Raw genomic sequence first — 20,328 nt, forward strand, 5'->3', positions numbered from 1 at the left:
GATTGTGACGGTGATAACTGTTAATAAATCAATTACTTGCAAATAATATTAGTCGAAAGATGAATGAGGTAGATAGTGTACTAATTTTTATATTAATTAATAGTGTTTTTTCAATTTTTTATTAGTATTTACCTTGTTGACTAGATGATTTAATTATCGAAAATTTTGATTACAGGTGGTTTCATGATGAAATAACCTCTTGGGATGACGAATGGAACTACATAATAGGATGGTTGAACGAAGTCGCGACAAACCAATGGAGCAATAATACTGAGTTTGAGAACAATGAATACTCACAAGGACCTCTTTATGAGTCGTACGATAAAGACAATGATATACCTAACAACTCAAATGAATATCTTTATGATTTGCATGAGATTCCTTCATGTGAAACTACTAAGCTATCCAACTCCAAAAGATTATCAAACATGTCCAACATGATAGAATAGATGAGAGAAATGCTCCAAGAGATATCTAAGGTGCTATCTCTAAGGGAAGAGGTCGTGCATGATGTTTCCAACCTTGATCCAGAGGACCTTTGTTTTAACATTGACCCCTTAAATTAGACAATAATAGTCAACAAGAGTCTAGCATTGAAGATCATATGGATGAATCGAATATGGTCGAAGTGGTCTCTGATCCAATTGGCATAGAATCAGACATAATAGTAGATGTAGCCACTGATGTAAAAGTAGAAGTAACCACTAACATGGAGCTTAAGCCAATTTTAAATAGAGGTGTAGAAGAGCGAATACACCTTTTGGTTGTAGCAAAAAAGGTATCAGCCGAAGAGATCAATGATTTTGACTCATTTTCATCTCATAAGGTCAACAAAGCTTGGGTGACCAAAACTTCACGCGGCATAAAGAGAAGGAAGCTTGAGGCAATAATACCCCAAAAAATGATTTGGGGTTGGTTTAGATTTGGTACTAAGTGGCTTGTAATGTAGATGTCGCAACGGTAAAAAATAAGGCAATACCAATGGAGTCTACTGGAGAGGTTGGTTTATATACATCGATAGATGAACAAACATTAGATCAAAGTATCGAGAACCAGCTGGAAGTTCTTCTATGGCAGCGACACAGATCGTCTTGATTTTTAAAGAAATTCTATTCCCTGTTTTAAATTTTATTTTATTTTTATTTTCATTTTTTATTTGTTTATTTTATTAATCTTCGTTGTGTTTAGTTTTCCCACAACAGGTGTAGATACCATGGAGTGATAAAACTAAAGAATAAATTTTGAAAAAGCCAGAAGTTGGGCTCGATGTCACGACATTGCACCCTAATGTCGCGACATCCTAGACAGAACGTACTTTGCAACATTGAAGGCCCAAGTTCATCTGAATATTTTTAGACGTTCTGTCATCCATTACCGACACTTCTTTTTATTTTCTTTATATTATTTTTCATATTTATTATCTTAGAATATATATATTTTAGGTACTCTTTTTGTCTGCTTGGAGCACACAAATCCCGAGATTATCGTTTCAACAAGGATCCAACCTACTCAGGGAAGTTTTCTTCTTTGCACTTTAGTTATTTTTCGTTAAGGGCATTGGATGTTCTAAAGTGTGGGGGAAAATACAAATGATTAGTTTGTGTGTTTTTATTTACTTTGCTTTAGTCGATTATTTATAAAAAAAATATTATTGCTTTGTTGCATTTTGCTTGGATTATATTAACACTATGAATAGTGGTTGAAAATAATAAAGCATGTAATAATTTTTGTCAAGCATGAAATTTTTTATTAGTATGAGATAATTTGATTATTTTTTAAGGGGAATTGATTAAGTTACTTAGTTAAATTGTATAATAGATTAGAAGTACCTAAGTAAATGCCATATAAGATACAAGTCTTTTAGATAGTCGTAGAGACATGAATGCTTGAATTGATTATTATTCATTAGGTTTAATATAAAACATGTAAGAAATTGTGCATGGTGGATGCTTAGGGATAACCTAGGCATTATTTGAATAGCCAGTTCTCAAATGACCATACGCTAATGTTATGAATCCCTAGTCTCCTTATTTGAGCCAGATAACTCCTTTTTGATGAACTAGGAAAATTGAAACCCAAAAACCATACATAAAACTTGAACTCTTCCTTATCCTTTGTCTTTTAATACATTACGGAATAGATGTCAGGCAATAGATTTTGAAGGTTTAGGTAGATACATCACAATGGTTTCAAAAAAAAAAGAGCAAAAAAAGGGAAAAAAAAACAATGTGATACAGTGATTATAGGAAGGGCAAAAATGTGTGACAAAGAAAAATTTAGAAAAAATTCAAAAGTAAAAATAAGAAGAAAAGGTACAGAACAGAAACAAAAGCATTGTGACTAAGAAAATATTAAAAAGTCACAAAAATGAGAAAACACAGTCACCAATACACCAAAACTGTAACGCCCCGTACCCGAGACCGTTTCCGGAGTCGAACACGAGGTGTTAACGGACTTAATTCATTTCTTAAACAGCTCATACAATTCATTTTAAAATTTCAAGACAAGCTAGCTAACTGCATCACAGTCGCTTTAAAAATCATATCTCGAGTTCCAAAACTCGAAATCCAGTTCCGTAAATTTTTCCTGAAACTAGACTCATACATCTATCTACTAATTTTTTTTCAGAATTTTTGGTCAGGCCAATTAGTACAGTTTATTAGTTAAAGTCTCCCCTGTTTCAGGGTTCCACTATTCTGACCTCTGTGTATTACGAATCAGATATCTCCTTGTACGGAGCTTCAATGACTATGCCGTTTGTCTCTAATAAAACTAGGCTCAATAATGAATCTGTACATATAAATCATGACTTATAATTATCTTTGTAAAATTTTTGGTGAATTTCCAAAGTCATAACAGGGGATCCAGAAATCGCTCTGGCCCTGTTTCACAAAAATTTAAACATCTCATAAAATATAGCTCATATACCTTTTTTGCTTCTTCCATATGAAAATAGACTCATCAGGCTTCGATTCCATAACTTATTCATTATTTAATTCCATTTCTACTATTTTTAGTGATTTTTCAAATTCACGTCCTACTGCTGTCTGAATCTATTTTGTGGTAAATTTTACCTATTTCATGGTTTCCATGGATTAGCTAGCAATTTGACATACATAGCACCAGATATGATCATGATTAGCCATTCCAATGGCTAATCATTACCAAGCATTTCCATACCACTCAATAACCATATCATAAGACCATATATACAAAATGATTATAATGCTATACTCAAAATATACAAGCCTTTTTCGCATGGCTATACGAATATACATTACCAAAAGATACTTAATTAACAACAAAGGTCAGTCCTATACATGCCATTATCAAAATTCAACTAAAAGAGTACCAAAAAGGGGCTTAGATAGTGTGGATGACTTCAACTTTGAGATCCCTGAAAACCGTAGCTGACGAACAAAATCTACAAAACATAGAATTAAGACAACAAAGTAAGCATTAACATGCTTAGTAAGTTATAAGCATTTCATTTAAAATCAAACATTAAGTATCGCTAAGTTCATACTTAAACTGTAAATCATTTGACCGGTTGAACACAAGCATACTAGTTATAAGGCTGATTGGCCTAATACATACATGTATACTCACAAGGCTTTTAGCACATACTTTACCGTACTATTTAGCTCATACAATTAAATTTAGACATAAACTTCCTTATAACAATGAACATTAGCCAAATAGACCATTCTCTTATTCGTAGATACGGTACTCATCCACACACATACATATATATATACAAACTGATAAATACATATGTATATATATATCTAATTATCATTCTTTATATTAATGGTTTGTTTCAAAAACATCAATTGACATATGAGTACGTAGTACGTGCCTGGCTATCTTAGTGTATCATACCAAATCAATAGTGGTTTTCTCGAATATTCAAATTCACGATTTTACTCAAATCACCGGCGTTAAGCCTGCTAGGTTTAAAACCCGAGTCCAATCACTAGCACAAAGCCTTCGGGACTATTAGCCCGGATATAATTCCAGCACATAGCCAACGAACCCGAAGTTCGAATATGATTCCCGCATATAGCCTACGGACCTTAAGTCCGGATATAATTCCCGCATATAGCCTACGGACCTTAAGTCCGGATATAATCACCATATATCATGTATATATATTCATATTTTACCACATCTCATTCTACATATCACAACAGTAGTCATTTCCACATTCAAAATAAGCTTCATACGAGTACCATTGTTAATATTACAGTTCAAACATCATAGAAAATTCTCACATACTCCTTCTATCATTCAACTTATCCTATAATGATCAATCATCTATGAATCATATAAATAAGTTATTAATCATACACTTTATTCAAATAAGACTAAAAGATCCAGCTTTACACTTATCCAAGTATCATCAATCATTTACTAAAGGTGATTACTCAAAACTTACCTCGGTGTTTTGAACAGTTGTGGATAATCTACTCGGCTGCTTTCTCCTTTCCCCTATCTGATTGAGACCCCTTTTGCTCTTGAGCTTAATTTAGAACAAATAAATTTATTTAAATTACTTACTCGATTTTACTTTTTAGTAGTCACAATAGACAATCATATAAACTTCAATACATATACATAATGCATGCTTTTAATATTATAATTAATTTTAATTTTTTTTTGTTGGGTTATATTATTACCAACCAAAGACCGAATATGCCTATCACATAATTAAGTTATTTAACACCTAACTCACATAGCCAAAGTATATATATATAATCTTAAGGTCCAAATATGAATACCCCCAAAGTTCTCATGACTTAACCCTTAACCACATTTTGCCGAAAATTCTTTGAATTTCTAATAGCATACACATATATAACCAATTTGGAGACTCTATTAACCAAACATACATCCGGCAATAGCCACAACAACTTTACAAGTCTAATTAGAAACATTTTTCATCATTTTAGCTTCGTCTATTAACTCCCAAAGACAGAATGCACAATTATACAAATGATAAAAATTAATGTTAAATGTCATCAATAAATAAAGCCATACACACACAGCTTATAAGCAAATTTCATCCTTACATAGCCTATAGTTCTCTCGGCCACTCATTCCACAACCTAACAAAACTTCAATTCGAAATCATTAGCCGAATATCAATTGACTTAAGCTACCTTTAAACTTTTACTTATCACCTCATACCAAACTATCAAAATGAACTAATTATAATTATATAAGTACTACCAAAACCGAAACCTATGCATAATATTATTTCTTATGCCCAAACCAAAGACCACATTCGGCAACTTTCATCCACCATTCTACCAAACACAACCGATTACCCATTCTTTTCTTAAATCTAAATTCGGCACCTCCAAACAAAATAAGTTAAAATTTTCAACTTTTATGCTAACATAACCAGCAACTTAACACATCCACATAACTAACATGCTAATAGCATCAAGGCATCAACTAAAATTTTTAAGCTTCTTAGCCGAATCCTAACTCTCCAACAACCCCAAATCCAACCATGAGATAGATAGAATTTAGACTAATCATCCAAAGGATGTATAAACTTCCAAAAGTAACATTGAACATACCTTAATCTAGAGAACCACCTTGGCCGGATTTTTCTTCTTCTTCTTCCTCTAGTTACGGTAATGGAGGAGCAACATAAGCTAACTTTGGTTTCTCCTCCCACTAACCACTATTATTTTATTATCCATATTCTTTATTTTATTTTTAACACAAAATATTAACATAAAATATTTATAATATGTTTTAATCCATAACATGGCCGGCCACTATCTAAAATTTGGCTAATTTGACATGCAAGTACAAGCATTTTCTAACATGTATTAATAGACCACTTTAACCTTTGCCTAGCACATTTCTTAATTTTCTCACACAAGTCCTATTTAATAAATTTCACATACTATATACAAAATTTAAGCATGAAATTTTCACACATGCATATTCATATATAATAAGCATCAAATATGACTGTTAATTATTTTTTTTATGACTCGGTTTCGTGGTCCTGAAACCACTTTCCGACTAGGGTCAATTTAGGGCTGTCACAAAAACTCGTTAAGTCGACCATAGTTGCTAGTATTATATTGTATCTTCTTACATGGAGAGATAAGGTAGGTGAGAGAGGGGATAAAAGGCAATGAGCTTGGATAGGACATTAAGGAGGAATAAGGGGAACTATGTCATGTGTCTAACTATTTCTAGTATTTGAACCATTTTGAGCCTTATCGTTTTTTAAACTCATACCGTCTTGAACCTCAGAACATTACAAGTGTAACACTCCAAACCCGGGCCAGACGTTATGGCCATATCCGGCGTGTTACATTGAAGTGTTTTAGCGAAAATCGTGTTTTCATTGAAAACCCTTCTTAAAATAAAAGAAACCTTAATTAACCTAAAAAAAATCTTTCAATTACGAAAGCCTTGTTTAAAACATTTGATTTAAAAAAAATGTAGTTGCGGAAACGTAGAAAACATACTATAATTTAAGAAATCCATGTTCAACTTCTCGTAATTACAATGAAAATAATAATAATTCAAGTAATAATAACATAATGAAAACCTTATTACAATCTGGTTTGAACACACTTAAAAAGAAATAAAAACTTAAATGTTTAAAAAGAAATCAAGTTCGAATTATCTTGCTAGCCGGCCACCCAGAGTCCCTCCAAACATCGAACCTTCTACTGAGCATCTCCTGAAAATAAAATAAAAGAGGGGGTGAGTTTTCACAAACTCAGTGTGTACAACCCTCGATGAAAAACAAGCATTCAAAGAAAAATCATCAAACATGCAATGCAATCCCATCAAAATTATCCATCTGCTACACACCAGCTCCGTCCCTCGTCACACCATGTGGGGATATAAATATCAACCCACCCAGCCCACACACCAATGGTAGCCCGATTGCGGAACTACCTTCAATTACATATTAGGCTTTAAAAGCCGTCGGTGGATCCACGATTTTCAGGCAACCATGCGACCTTCATATACTTCCTCCGTTCCATAGTTCCTACCCCATATGCAACCTAAGCAGAACATCATATGTATGCATGTCACATTCATAAAACTTACATTCAACACCGAGGGATATTTTGGTCATTTTTTCCCTTAGGGGCATTTCGGTAATTTTTTCATAATTATGGTTTTCACTTACCTTGACCGGTTAACAAGTCCCGTGAGCTAAGATGAACGAATACTATGCACCAGGTAGGATTCCAGAGAATTGGAGGTGGGTCATTTAGACCGCTTAAGTACCAAGCTCTCCTTAGACCCAGTCCTAGACATGCATATACCCGTTGCCACACCTTAACCCTTTGACTTGTCAACGGTCATAATATATTAATTAAGTCTTACGTAGTTATCATATACAGGCCCAAAACCCCTTACAATGCCCAAACAAATTCACATACCTGTATCTGGCCCATTAAGCCCAATCATATTCATATGGCCCATTAGGCCCACATCACCTGTATATGGCCCATTAGGCCCAAATCACATTTATATGGCCCGTTAGGCCCAGTCACATTCATATTCATGCTTACATACAAATTCCTATCACATAGCATCAATGATCGTGATTTTGTAGAATGTTTGAACTTGCAACCATAGAGGTAGTCCATGGTGAGGACACATTTGCAGTAGGTCCTTATATCTCTCCCATGCATCGTAAAGAGTTTCTAAGTCTATCTGCACAAACGAAGAGATATCATTACATAATTTGGCTGTTTTAGCCGGCGGGAAATATTTTAATAGAAATTTTCCAGTCATTTGTTTCCAAGTAGTAATTGACCCTCGTGGTAACGAGTTCAACCACTATTTAGCTTTGTTCTTCAATGAAAAAGGGAATAACCGAAGACGAATGGCATCATTAGAAACACCATTAATTTTAAATGTATCACAGAATTCTAGGAAATTTTCCAAGTGAGTGTTTGGATCCTCATCCTGTAAACCATCAAACTGAACAAATTCCTGCATCATTTGAATAATGTTAGGTTTTATTTCAAAATTATTTGCAGCAATAGTAGGTCTAACTATACTTGACTCAGTTCTTGTTAAAGTAGGTTTAGCATAATCATACATAGTACGAGGAGCAGGATTCTAATTTGCTAGTTCAAGGGGTATCGCAAGAGGTAGCTGATTGTCTTCGTTTTCAGCCATCTCCTCGGTTGGGTTTTGAATATCGTCCTCTTGCTCGTTCTCTGTGTATCTTAAGCTTCGCGTTATTTCTCTTTGCTTTTTACGAATTGTGCGATAGATTTCTTCATCAAAAAGTAGTGGTCCTAACGGGTTTATTCTAGTCATAAACTATAAAAACCTGCCAAGATGAAGAAAAATTCGATTAATAAATAATAATAAAAATAAATTAAAATTAACTTGAAAGAAAAATAAATTGCTAAAGTAATAATAATTGAGTGTTCCTAATATCTTAGTTCCCCGGCAACGCTGCCAAAAACTTGATTGCGATTTTGTGATAGGTAAGTTTTATATATTTATAATTAATCATTCTTGAAACTAACTATTATCACGATGTAGGCAAGTGTACCTATCGAACAGTAATATAGTTTTAGCAAGATCGGATTGTCGAACCCGAAGGACCTAAAAGTACTAGTAATGACTGTCTTTTTATTATCTAGCCTAAAAATAAGGGGGTTTTATTTTAACTAACTAATTATCTAAACTAAGAATTCACAAAATGTAACACCCCGAACCCGAGACCGACACCGGAGTCGGACACGAGATGTTAACAAACTTTGAAAAATTTTTCCAGACACTGCCCAGTCTGAGTACTAGTCTCTTCAAAAATCATATCTTGAGTTTCACAACTCGAAAATCAGTTTTGTGATTTTTCCCTGAAACTAGACTCATGTCCCCACCAATTTATTTTTTTCTAGAATTTTTGGTCAGGCCAATTAGTACAGTTTATTAGTCAAAGTCTCCCATGTTACAGGGGTCGACTACACTGACCTTTTCCCATTACGACTTGGATATCTCTCTGTACAGAGCTTCAATACTGATGCCGTTTGTTTCTATGGAAACTAGACTCAGAGAGGAATCCATACATATATGGTATGACTCCTAATTATCTCTGGTCAATTTATAGTGAATTTCCAAAGTCGGAATAGGGAATCCAGAAACTGTTCTGGCCCTGTCCCACAAGAACCCGAATATCTCTTACTGTACTGTTCATATGATTGTTTCGTTACTTTCATATGAAAATAGATTCATCAAGGTTCGATTACATAATTTATTCACTATTTAAATCCACTCCTACGAATTCTTGTGATTTTTCCAATCCACACCACTGCTGCTGTCAGCCTCTGTTTTCAAAGTAAACCTTACCTATTTTCGGGGTTTCATGGACCAACTAGGGCCTTGTCATACATATGCCCACATATGATCATACTTAGCCATTCCAATGGCTGATCATTTGCTCAACACTTCCATTCCAACTATAGTTACATCATGAAACCATCTATACATTCATAAACACGAATGGTCTAATGCCATACTCCACTTCTACAAGCCATTTTCGCATGGCTGTACACTTATACATTTCATAAAGTACTCGAAAAACACCAATGGGTAGTCCTATACATGCCATATCAAAATTCAACCAAAATAGTACCCAAAAGAGCCTTTGATAGTGTGGGCGACTTCGACTTCAAGATCCCGAGTCCGATAGCTGGAGAACCAAAAATCTATAAAACAGAGGAGCAGTGTAACGAGTAAGCAATTTATGCTTAGTAAGTTTTCAGCAAGGAATTCCAGCATAAACAAAGAATAACACACATTTAGCTAAACGGAATATTTCATAATACGCAATTTACCGATATCAAACTTGCTTCACAACATTAACAACCCTTATGTACATACACAATAGACTAACTTAGCCGAAGGCCGGTAGCTCGTTTATCAACTGAGCGAACATTTATTTGTAAGGGCTCGATTAAATTCAACACATACGTAACATATCCCCATATTGGGATGTTTTTCGAGTATTCGCTGGAATTTTACAGCAAGCTCATTCATTACCAAATCACGTACCTTCGGGATTTAACCGGATATAGCTCCTCGTTCAAATGCCTTCGGGACATAGCCCGGTTTTAGTAACTCACACAATGCCTTCGGGACATAACCCGGATTTAATAACTCGCACGAATGCCTTCGGGACTTAACCCGGATTTAGTATCTCGCACAAAGGCCTTCGGGGCTTAACCCGGAATTTGTATCTCGCACAAATGCCTTCGGATCTTAGTCCGGATATATTCACTTAGCACAAAGCCTTCGGGACTTAGCCCGGACAGCATTCAATTAATCATGCACATCTAACAATAATTCATGGCACATTCATATTTCATTTTCATTTGCAAAACTCAAACACAAGGCACATATCGTCCTTGCACATTCGGCTCAATAGCCTCACATAGAGCATGATTTAATCACATCGTAATTTAAGCTCTCTTACTCAAGAACTTACCTCGGGTGTTGTCGAACGATTCCGCTAACTATTCGACCACTTTTTCCTTCCCTTTATCGGATTTATTTCCCCTTTGCTCTTGAGCTTAATTAAACAAATAAATTGATTTCATCATTTAGGCATCAAAAAGATGAACACAAGGCACTTAGCCCATATTTATACATTAGACATTAAAGTCTCATACATGCAAAAATCATGCATCAACACAACATATTAGCTAATTTCTTTCCCCTTGGCCGAATATGCATGTCTATTTTTGGGGTCGATTTCAACACTTAATACACACATATACACACTAGTAAAGCATCCTCCCCCTTTTCATCAATTTAACACATGCATTGCTCATTAACATGCAAAGTTACATTCGGCCTTAGCACACATCTTGCTAGCCGATTCTTCTCCATTTAGCAACCAATGCACATATGTGCTCACACAAAAATGCTAAAAAGGAGGTTCAAGAATCATCAAGCCATCATCACATGCATCATTAACAAGCTTCATATTTTGCATGCAATGGCATTAACACGACCTCCACCTAGGCCGAATCTTAACTCATCCTCATGCCTCATCACCACAACATCAAACATCAACCAAGAATGATGCATCCATGGTCAAGTGCCATTTCCATCACATAGCAAGATTTAGACCATGGGCTAGGTAGAACTCAAGCTAACAACTAAAACATGCATGCATCTCATGGAACATCATCAAACATACCTTAGCCTAGCTACATGCATGGCCGAATCTCTTCACCTTTCTTCTTCTTTCCTCCTTAAAATTTTTGGCCAAGGATGAACCAAAGGATGATAAATTTTTTTCTTTGTTTTTCTTTCTAATTTAGGCTAAATGAAGGTGAGAAAAGGATGAACAAAGATCTTCTCCTCTCTTTTCTTTAGCTCACGGCAATGGGGGGGGGAAGAATCAACTACACACTTTTTTTTTTGTGTAATCATCATACTCCTTTTCATTATTTAATTTCCATGCCTATTATTTTATTTTTTTCCACCCATGATGCACCAACAAAACATGTCTATGACATGTCTTGGCCATCAAACTTGGTCTACCATGCTTGTCATGGCCGGCCACTACTAGTAGGGGGGGAATTTGACATGCAAGTCCCCCCTTTGTCCACATGCACTAATAGGTCCTCACACATTGACCTATCACATTTTAGAATTTTCTCACATAAGTCCTATTGACTAAATTCACATGAAATCAACCAAATTGAAGCTTGAAATTTTCACACATTCATAATTACATATTCTAGACGATAATTATCACATTCAAACATTTCGGTGACTCGGTTTAGCGGTCCCGAAACCACTTCCCGACTAGGGTCAACTTTGGGCTGTCACAACTCTCCCCCACTTAAGAAATTTTCGTCCCCGAAAATCTTACCGGTAAATAGGTTTGGGTATCGTTCTTTCATCGAGCTCTCGGTCTCCCAAGTAGCTTCCTCGATCCCGTGTTTGAGCCATAACACCTTTACTAGCGGAACTCTTTTGTTTCGCAACTCCTTCACTTCACGAGCTAGGATACGCATCGGTTCTTCTTCATAGCTCATGTCGACTTGAATTTCAACCTCTGATGGGCTAATTATATGCGATGGATCAGATCGATAGCGTCGAAGCATCGAAACATGAAAGACGTCATGAATCTTTCAAGCTCCGGGGGAAAAATCAATCTATACGCAACCGGACCAACTCGTTCGGAGATTTCGTACGGCCCAATGAATCTTGGGCTCAACTTGCCCTTACGGCCGAACCTGAGTATCTTTTTCCAAGGTGAAACCTTAAGGAACACTTTGTCTCCCACCTGATACTCGATGTCTTTTCGTTTCAAATCTGCGTACGACTTCTGACGATCCGTGGCTATCTTCAGACTTTCACGGATTACCTTTACTTTCTGTTCAGCATCTTTAATCAAATCAACTCCGAAAATTTTACTTTCACCGAGCTCGGTCCAAAACAATGGTGTACGGCATTTACGACCGTACAAAGCCTCGTAAGGTGCCATCTTAATACTTGATTGAAAACTATTGTTGTAAGCGAATTCAATCAAAGGTAAATACCGTTCCCATGAACTACTGAACTCGAGGATGCAACATCTCAACATATCCTCAAGTATTTGAATTATCCGCTCGGATTGACCATCGATTTGGGGGTGAAAAGCAGTGCTAAAATGCAGCTTGGTACCCAGAGCTTCTTGCAATTTCTTCCAAAATCGTGAGGTGAATCTCGGATCTCTATCCGACACGATAGAAACAGGTACCCCGTGTAATCTCACAATTTGAGAAATGTACAATTCAGCTAGTTTATCCAATGAAAAATCCGTACGTACGGGGATGAAATGAGCCGACTTAGTCAGTCTATCAACAATAACCCATATCGCATCCTTCTTACTTGCTGACAAGGGCAGTCCGGACACAAAGTCCATTGTGACTCGATCCCATTTCCACTCGGGTATCATGATCGGCTGGAGTAATCCTGAAGGCACTTGATGTTCCGCTTTCACTTGTTGACATATTAAACATCTCGAAACAAAGTCGGAGATGTCCCGTTTCATACCATGCCACCAAAATTGACGTTTCAAATTGTTGTACATTTTCGTACTCCCCGGGTGAAATGACATTCGGCTACAATGGGCTTCGTTCAGAATCATCGAAATGAGTTCCGAATTCCTTGGAACACACAAACAATTTCTGAACCTCAAACAATCATCATCATCAATTTGAAACTCCGATTCCTCGTTCGGAAAACACTTAGCCCGTTTTGCAACCAATTCATCATCGACTTTCTGAGCTTCACGAATTTGGTGAGTCAATAATGGTTTAGCTTTTAATTCAGCTACCAACACATTGTCTGGTAGAACAGACAAACGCACATTCATCGCTCGTAAAGCAAACAATGACTTCCGGCTTAAGGCGTCCGCAACCACGTTAGCCTTTCCCGGGTGGTAATCAATGACAAGCTCGTAATCTTTCAACAACTCAAGCCAACGTCTTTGTCGCAGATTCAAGTCTCGTTGAGTCATCAAATATTTGAGACTTTTGTGATCCGAAAATACATGCACTTCTCACCAAACAGATAATGTCGCCATATTTTTAAAGCAAACACGATGGCAGCTAGTTCGAGATCATGGGTCGGATAATTCCTCTCGTGTGGCTTCAATTGTCTCGACGCATAGGCCACGACTCGACCTTCCTGCATCAATACGCAACCCAACCCAAGTAGGGATGCGTCACTATAAATGACAAACTCTTTACCTGATTCGGGTTGCACCAAAATTGGAGCTTCAGTCAAATGAGTTTTCAGTTGGTCGAAACTTTTCTGACACTTCTCCGTCCATTCGAACTTAACGTCCTTTTGAAGTAGCTTCATCATTGGTGTGGCTATCATCGAGAAACCTTTGACAAATCGTCGGTAATAACTGGCGAGCCCCAAAAAGCTCCGAACCTCAGTAATATTTCTCGGAGGTTTCCAATCAAGTATGGCTGAAATTTTGTTCGGGTCAACTCGAATACCCGACGCGGATACCACATGACCCAAGAAGCTAACCTCTCTTAACCAGAACTCACACTTACTGAACTTAGCATATAACTGCTTTTCCCGCAAAATTTGCAGCACTAGCCTCAGATGCTCAGCATGTTCGGTCTCATCTCTTGAATAGACCAAAATGTCATCAATGAACACAACTACGAACCGATCCAAATATGGTCTGAAGATCCGATTCATCAAATCCATAAATACCGCAGGGGCATTAGTGAGCCCAAACGGCATCACTAAGAATTCATAGTGACCATATCTCGTTCTGAAGGCAGTTTTTGGTATGTCCGATTCTCGAATTCGCAACTGATAATAGCCCGATCTCAAATCTATTTTTGAGAAACTGTGGCTCCCTTCAGTTGGTCGAACAAATCATCGATGCGCGGCAACGGATATTTATTCTTTATCGTCACTTTATTCAGTTGACGATAGTCAATACACAACCTCATGGTTCCGTCCTTCTTCTTCACGAACAATACTGGTGCACCCCAAGGTGAGAAGCTTGGTCGAGCAAAACCTCTATCCGTCAATTCTTACAACTGAGCTTTTAACTCTTTTAACTCGGTTGGTGCCATACGATATGGGGCTATCGAAATCGGCGTAGTCCTAGGTGCAAGCTCAATACTAAACTCTATCTCCCGAACAGGTGGTAAACCCGGCAATTCTTCCGGAAAAACATCCGGGTATTCACAAACCACCGGCACAGATTCGGGTTTCTTTTCTAATTCTTTGTCATCAAGTACATACGCAAGATATGCTTCGCACCCTCTTCTTACATATTTCTGTGCCAACATTGCTGATATTACAGCTGGCATCCCCTCCAAGTCCGCAGATTCAACTCGGATTACTTCGTTATTTGCGCACCTCAAATCAATAGTCTTGCTCTTGCAATTCACAACCGCATCATCTCAAAATCTCTTCGATGCTTGTTGAAGAGACCTTCCCGAGGATCTTTTACGAAACTCTCCAGTTCCCTCATCAACTCTTTGCTTTTCTTTTCTAAGCTCTTCGGCTTTACAAGCTCGTTCAACAAGTACCACAAACTCTCGTATTTCAAGAACGCCAACGAACATTTTTATATCTTCATTCAGCCCATCCTCGAAGCGTTTACACATAATAGCTTCGGACGAAACACATTCCCGAGCGTATTTGCTAAGTCTAACAAATTTTCGCTCGTAATCAGTAACCGACATGGAGCCTTGCTTAAGCTCAAGAAATTCCTTCCGTTTTTGATCAACAAATCTCTGACTGATATACTTTTTCCGAAACTCAGTTTGGAAAAACTCCCAAGTTACTTGCTCTCGGGGCACAACAGAAGTCAGAGTACTCCACCAATAGTAGGCAGAATCACGTAGCAAGGAGATAGCACACTTTAGGCATTCATCAGGTGTACAAGATAGCTCATCGAGTACCCGGATAGTGTTGTCCAGCCAAAATTCAGCTTGCTCGGCATCATCGCTATCCATAGCCTTAAATTCAGTAGCCCCATGTTTTCGGATTCTGTCAACTGGGGGCTTATTTGACCTTATTTGGTCCGTTACCGGTGGTATTGTAGGTGCGGGGGTAGTATTTGTCGGGAATGGAGGTTGTGGAACAGCCATATTAGTTCGAATGTATTGGTTGAACCAATCATTCATCACGCTATAGAATGCTTGTCTAGGTTCATCATTCGGATTACTAGCATTAGGTTGAGAGTCTGCCGGCACTGTCCCTTGTGCAGGAGCAGGCGCTACACTCTCAAGATCATCAGCTACCTCTCGGTCACGATCGGGATCCATTACCATAAACACATTTACAATTGTCAGAAATCACCACACTATCAAGTAATCACATAAAATGGCATGTATAGCTAGACCCAACACATTACGGTAGTCCTAGAATCGACTAAACCGTAGCTCTGATACCAATTTAATGTAACACCCCGAACCCGAGACCGACACCGGAGTCGGACACGAGATGTTAACAAACTTTGAAAAATTTTTCCAGACACTGCCCAGTCTGAGTACTAGTCGCTTCAAAAATCATATCTTGAGTTTCACAACTCGAAAATCAGTTTTGTGATTTTTCCCTGAAACTAGACTCATGTCCCCACCTATTTATTTTTTCTAGAATTTTTGGTCAGGCCAATTAGTACAGTTTATTAGTCAAAGTCTCCCATGTTACAGGGGTCGACTACACTGACCTTTTCCCATTACGACTTGGATATCTCTCTGTACAGAGCTTCAATACTGATGCCGTTTGTTTCTATGGAAACTAGACTCAGAGAGGAATCCATACATATATGGTATGACTCCTAATTATCTCTGGTCAATTTATAGTGAATTTCCAAAGTCGGAATAGGGAATCCAGAAACTGTTCTGGCCCTGTCCCACAAGAACCCGAATATCTCTTACTGTACTGTTCATATGATTGTTTCGTTACTTTCATATGAAAGTAGATTCATCAAGGTTCGATTACATAATTTATTCGCTATTTAATCCACTCCTACAATTCTTGTGATTTTTCCAATCCACACCACTGCTGCTGTCAGCCTCTGTTTTCAAAGTAAACCTTACCTATTTTCGGGGTTTCATGGACCAACTAGGGCCTTGTCATACATATGCCCACATATGATCATACTTAGCCATTCCAATGGCTGATCATTTGCTCAACACTTCCATTCCAACTATAGTTACATCATGAAACCATCTATACATTCATAAACACGAATGGTCTAATGCCATACTCCACTTCTACAAGCCATTTTCGCATGGCTGTACACTTATACATTTCATAAAGTACTCGAAAAACACCAATGAGTAGTCCTATACATGCCATATCAAAATTCAACCAAAATAGTACCCAAAAGAGCCTTTGATAGTGTGGGCGACTTCGACTTCAAGATCCCGAGTCCGATAGCTGGAGAACCAAAAATCTATAAAACAGAGGAGCAGTGTAACGAGTAAGCAATTTATGCTTAGTAAGTTTTGAGCAAGGAATTCCAGCATAAACAAAGAATAACACACATTTAGCTAAACGGAATATTTCATAATACGCAATTTACCGATATCAAACTTGCTTCACAACATTAACAACCCTTATGTACATACACAATAGACTAACTTAGCCGAAGGCCGGTAGCTCGTTTATCAACTGAGCGAACATTTATTTGTAAGGGCTCGATTAAATTCAACACATACGTAACATATCCCCATATTGGGATGTTTTTCGAGTATTCGCTGGAATTTTACAGCAAGCTCATTCATTACCAAATCACGTACCTTCGGGATTTAACCGGATATAGCTCCTCGTTCAAATGCCTTCGGGACATAGCCCGGTTTTAGTAACTCACACAATGCCTTCGGGACATAACCCGGATTTAATAACTCGCACGAATGCCTTCGGGACTTAACCCGGATTTAGTATCTCGCACAAAGGCCTTCGGGGCTTAACCCGGAATTTGTATCTCGCACAAATGCCTTCGGATCTTAGTCCGGATATATTCACTTAGCACAAAGCCTTCGGGACTTAGCCCGGACAGCATTCAATTAATCATGCACATCTAACAATAATTCATGGCACATTCATATTTCATTTTCATTTGCGAAACTCAAACACAAGGCACATATCGTCCTTGCACATTCGGCTCAATAGCCTCACATAGAGCATGATTTAATCACATCGTAATTTAAGCTCTCTTACTCAAGAACTTACCTCGGGTGTTGTCGAACGATTCCGCTAACTATTCGACCACTTTTTCCTTCCCTTTATCGGATTTATTTCCCCTTTGCTCTTGAGCTTAATTAAACAAATAAATTGATTTCATCATTTAGGCATCAAAAAGATGAACACAAGGCACTTAGCCCATATTTATACATTAGACATTAAAGTCTCATACATGCAAAAATCATGCATCAACACAACATATTAGCTAATTTCTTTCCCCTTGGCCGAATATGCATGTCTATTTTTGGGGTCGATTTCAACACTTAATACACACATATACACACTAGTAAAGCATCCTCCCCCTTTTCATCAATTTAACACATGCATTGCTCATTAACATGCAAAGTTACATTCGGCCTTAGCACACATCTTGCTAGCCGATTCTTCTCCATTTAGCAACCAATGCACATATGTGCTCACACAAAAATGCTAAAAAGGAGGTTCAAGAATCATCAAGCCATCATCACATGCATCATTAACAAGCTTCATATTTTGCATGCAATGGCATTAACACGACCTCCACCTAGGCCGAATCTTAACTCATCCTCATGCCTCATCACCACAACATCAAACATCAACCAAGAATGATGCATCCATGGTCAAGTGCCATTTCCATCACATAGCAAGATTTAGACCATGGGCTAGGTAGAACTCAAGCTAACAACTAAAACATGCATGCATCTAATGGAACATCATCAAACATACCTTAGCCTAGCTACATGCATGGCCGAATCTCTTCACCTTTCTTCTTCTTTCCTCCTTAAAATTTTTGGCCAAGGATGAACCAAAGGATGAGAAATTTTTTTCTTTGTTTTTCTTTCTAATTTAGGCTAAATGAAGGTGAGAAAAGGATGAACAAAGATCTTCTCCTCTCTTTTCTTTAGCTCACGGCAATGGGGGGGAAGAATCAACTACACACTTTTTTTTTGTGTAATCATCATACTCCTTTTCATTATTTAATTTCCATGCCTATTATTTTATTTTTTTCCACCCATGATGCACCAACAAAACATGTCTATGACATGTCTTGGCCATCAAACTTGGTCTACCATGCTTGTCATGGCCGGCCACTACTAGTAGGGGAGGGGAATTTGACATGCAAGTCCCCCCTTTGTCCACATGCACTAATAGGTCCTCACACATTGACCTATCACATTTTAGAATTTTCTCACATAAGTCCTATTGACTAAATTCACATGAAATCAACCAAATTGAAGCTTGAAATTTTCACACATTCATAATTACATATTCTAGACTATAATTATCACATTCAAACATTTCGGTGACTCGGTTTAGCGGTCCCGAAACCACTTCCCGACTAGGGTCAACTTTGGGCTGTCACACAAAAAATAGAATTGGGGAATTACTTTTAGAAAAACGATTGAATTAAGATAATACCGAAGGAAGAATCCACCTAGACATCACTTGTTATTCTGACTCCGTATCGGACGATTTATTCATTTAACTTGTTCTGTAGAGATCCCTAAGTTATGTTATTATCCCTGTTCAAGACTAATAACGTCTAATCCCTAGATTGAATAATTGAGACTTTTCTCTAATTAACACCCTAGGGTTGCATTAACTCGACCTATGGATCCCCTTATTAGGTTTCACACTAATCCAGCAAAATCTTCTCACCCTATCTCTAGGCACGCTATCAACTCCGCGTAATTATGACAAACGTACTCTTAGACATGGTCTATTCCTCCTCTAAATAAAGCTTATCTTGAATTAGTATCCTGAGATATCAAAAGAAGAATTAAGAACACATCATTAAGAGCAATTTAAATATTTATCATACAATTCAGAAAATAATAACAAGATTCGTCTTAGGTTTCATTCCCCTTAGGTATTTAGGGGATTTAGTTCATAATTAGAAAGGAAAACATCTCAGAAGAATAACGAATTCAAAACATAAAGAAAACCCAAAACTCCAGAAGGGAAATTGAGGGGAGATCTTCAGTCTTGATGGTGAATCCGGCTTCTAAGATGGATCAATCGGCTTCCCTTGAGCAGTTCCTTACCTCATTTTCTTTGTTTCTCCTTTTCCTCTTCCTTTAGGGTGTATTTATAGGCTTTAGAATGCCTAAAAGCCTTCAAAATTAGCCTCTTCGAAATTGTACTCAACTTAGGCTCGGTAGGAACACGTCCGTGTACGATTGCTTTAGGCCGTGCTCGAGTTTGTTAAAATGGCACGGGCGTGTGTTCTACCCGTGTGAGTCGTGCTTCGATTCTGCCAAATTGACACGGTCGTGTGGTCTGCTCGTGTGAGGAAGTCCAGGTCATGTTAATTTCGTACGTTGGCCCATTTTCTCCATTTTTGGCCCATTTCTCGTTCCTTTCACTCTCCTATGCTCACCTAAGTATAAAACATGAAATTAAGGCATTAGGAGCATTGAGTTCACCAATTCTAAGCAAAAATCATCTATAAAATGTGTTAAGCATGGGGTAAAAATATGTATAAATTACGGTTTATCAAATACCCCCACACTTAAGCATTTGCTTGTCCCCAAGCAAAATTCTCAACTCATAATTAAAATAAATTCTTCTCAACTTACAATTTCTATCGATAATATC

At 37.5% G+C, this 20,328-nt stretch overlaps 1 non-coding gene and 1 pseudogene across 1 annotated transcript; both read left to right on the forward strand.

The window, feature by feature from the left end:
* The first annotated feature begins 619 nt into the window (after nucleotides 1-619).
* LOC107963319 (mitochondrial outer membrane protein porin of 34 kDa-like) overlaps nucleotides 620-20,328 on the forward strand; it is an 87,399-nt pseudogene continuing 67,690 nt past the window's right edge.
* On the forward strand, nucleotides 7,637-7,741 carry LOC121216332 (small nucleolar RNA R71). Its single transcript, XR_005912497.1, has one exon. It is a non-coding gene; the product is annotated as a small nucleolar RNA R71 (small nucleolar RNA).

The sequence above is a fragment of the Gossypium hirsutum genome, chromosome A02 (assembly GCF_007990345.1).
Source record: "Gossypium hirsutum isolate 1008001.06 chromosome A02, Gossypium_hirsutum_v2.1, whole genome shotgun sequence".
In the NCBI taxonomy this organism is placed as follows: domain Eukaryota; kingdom Viridiplantae; phylum Streptophyta; class Magnoliopsida; order Malvales; family Malvaceae; genus Gossypium; species Gossypium hirsutum.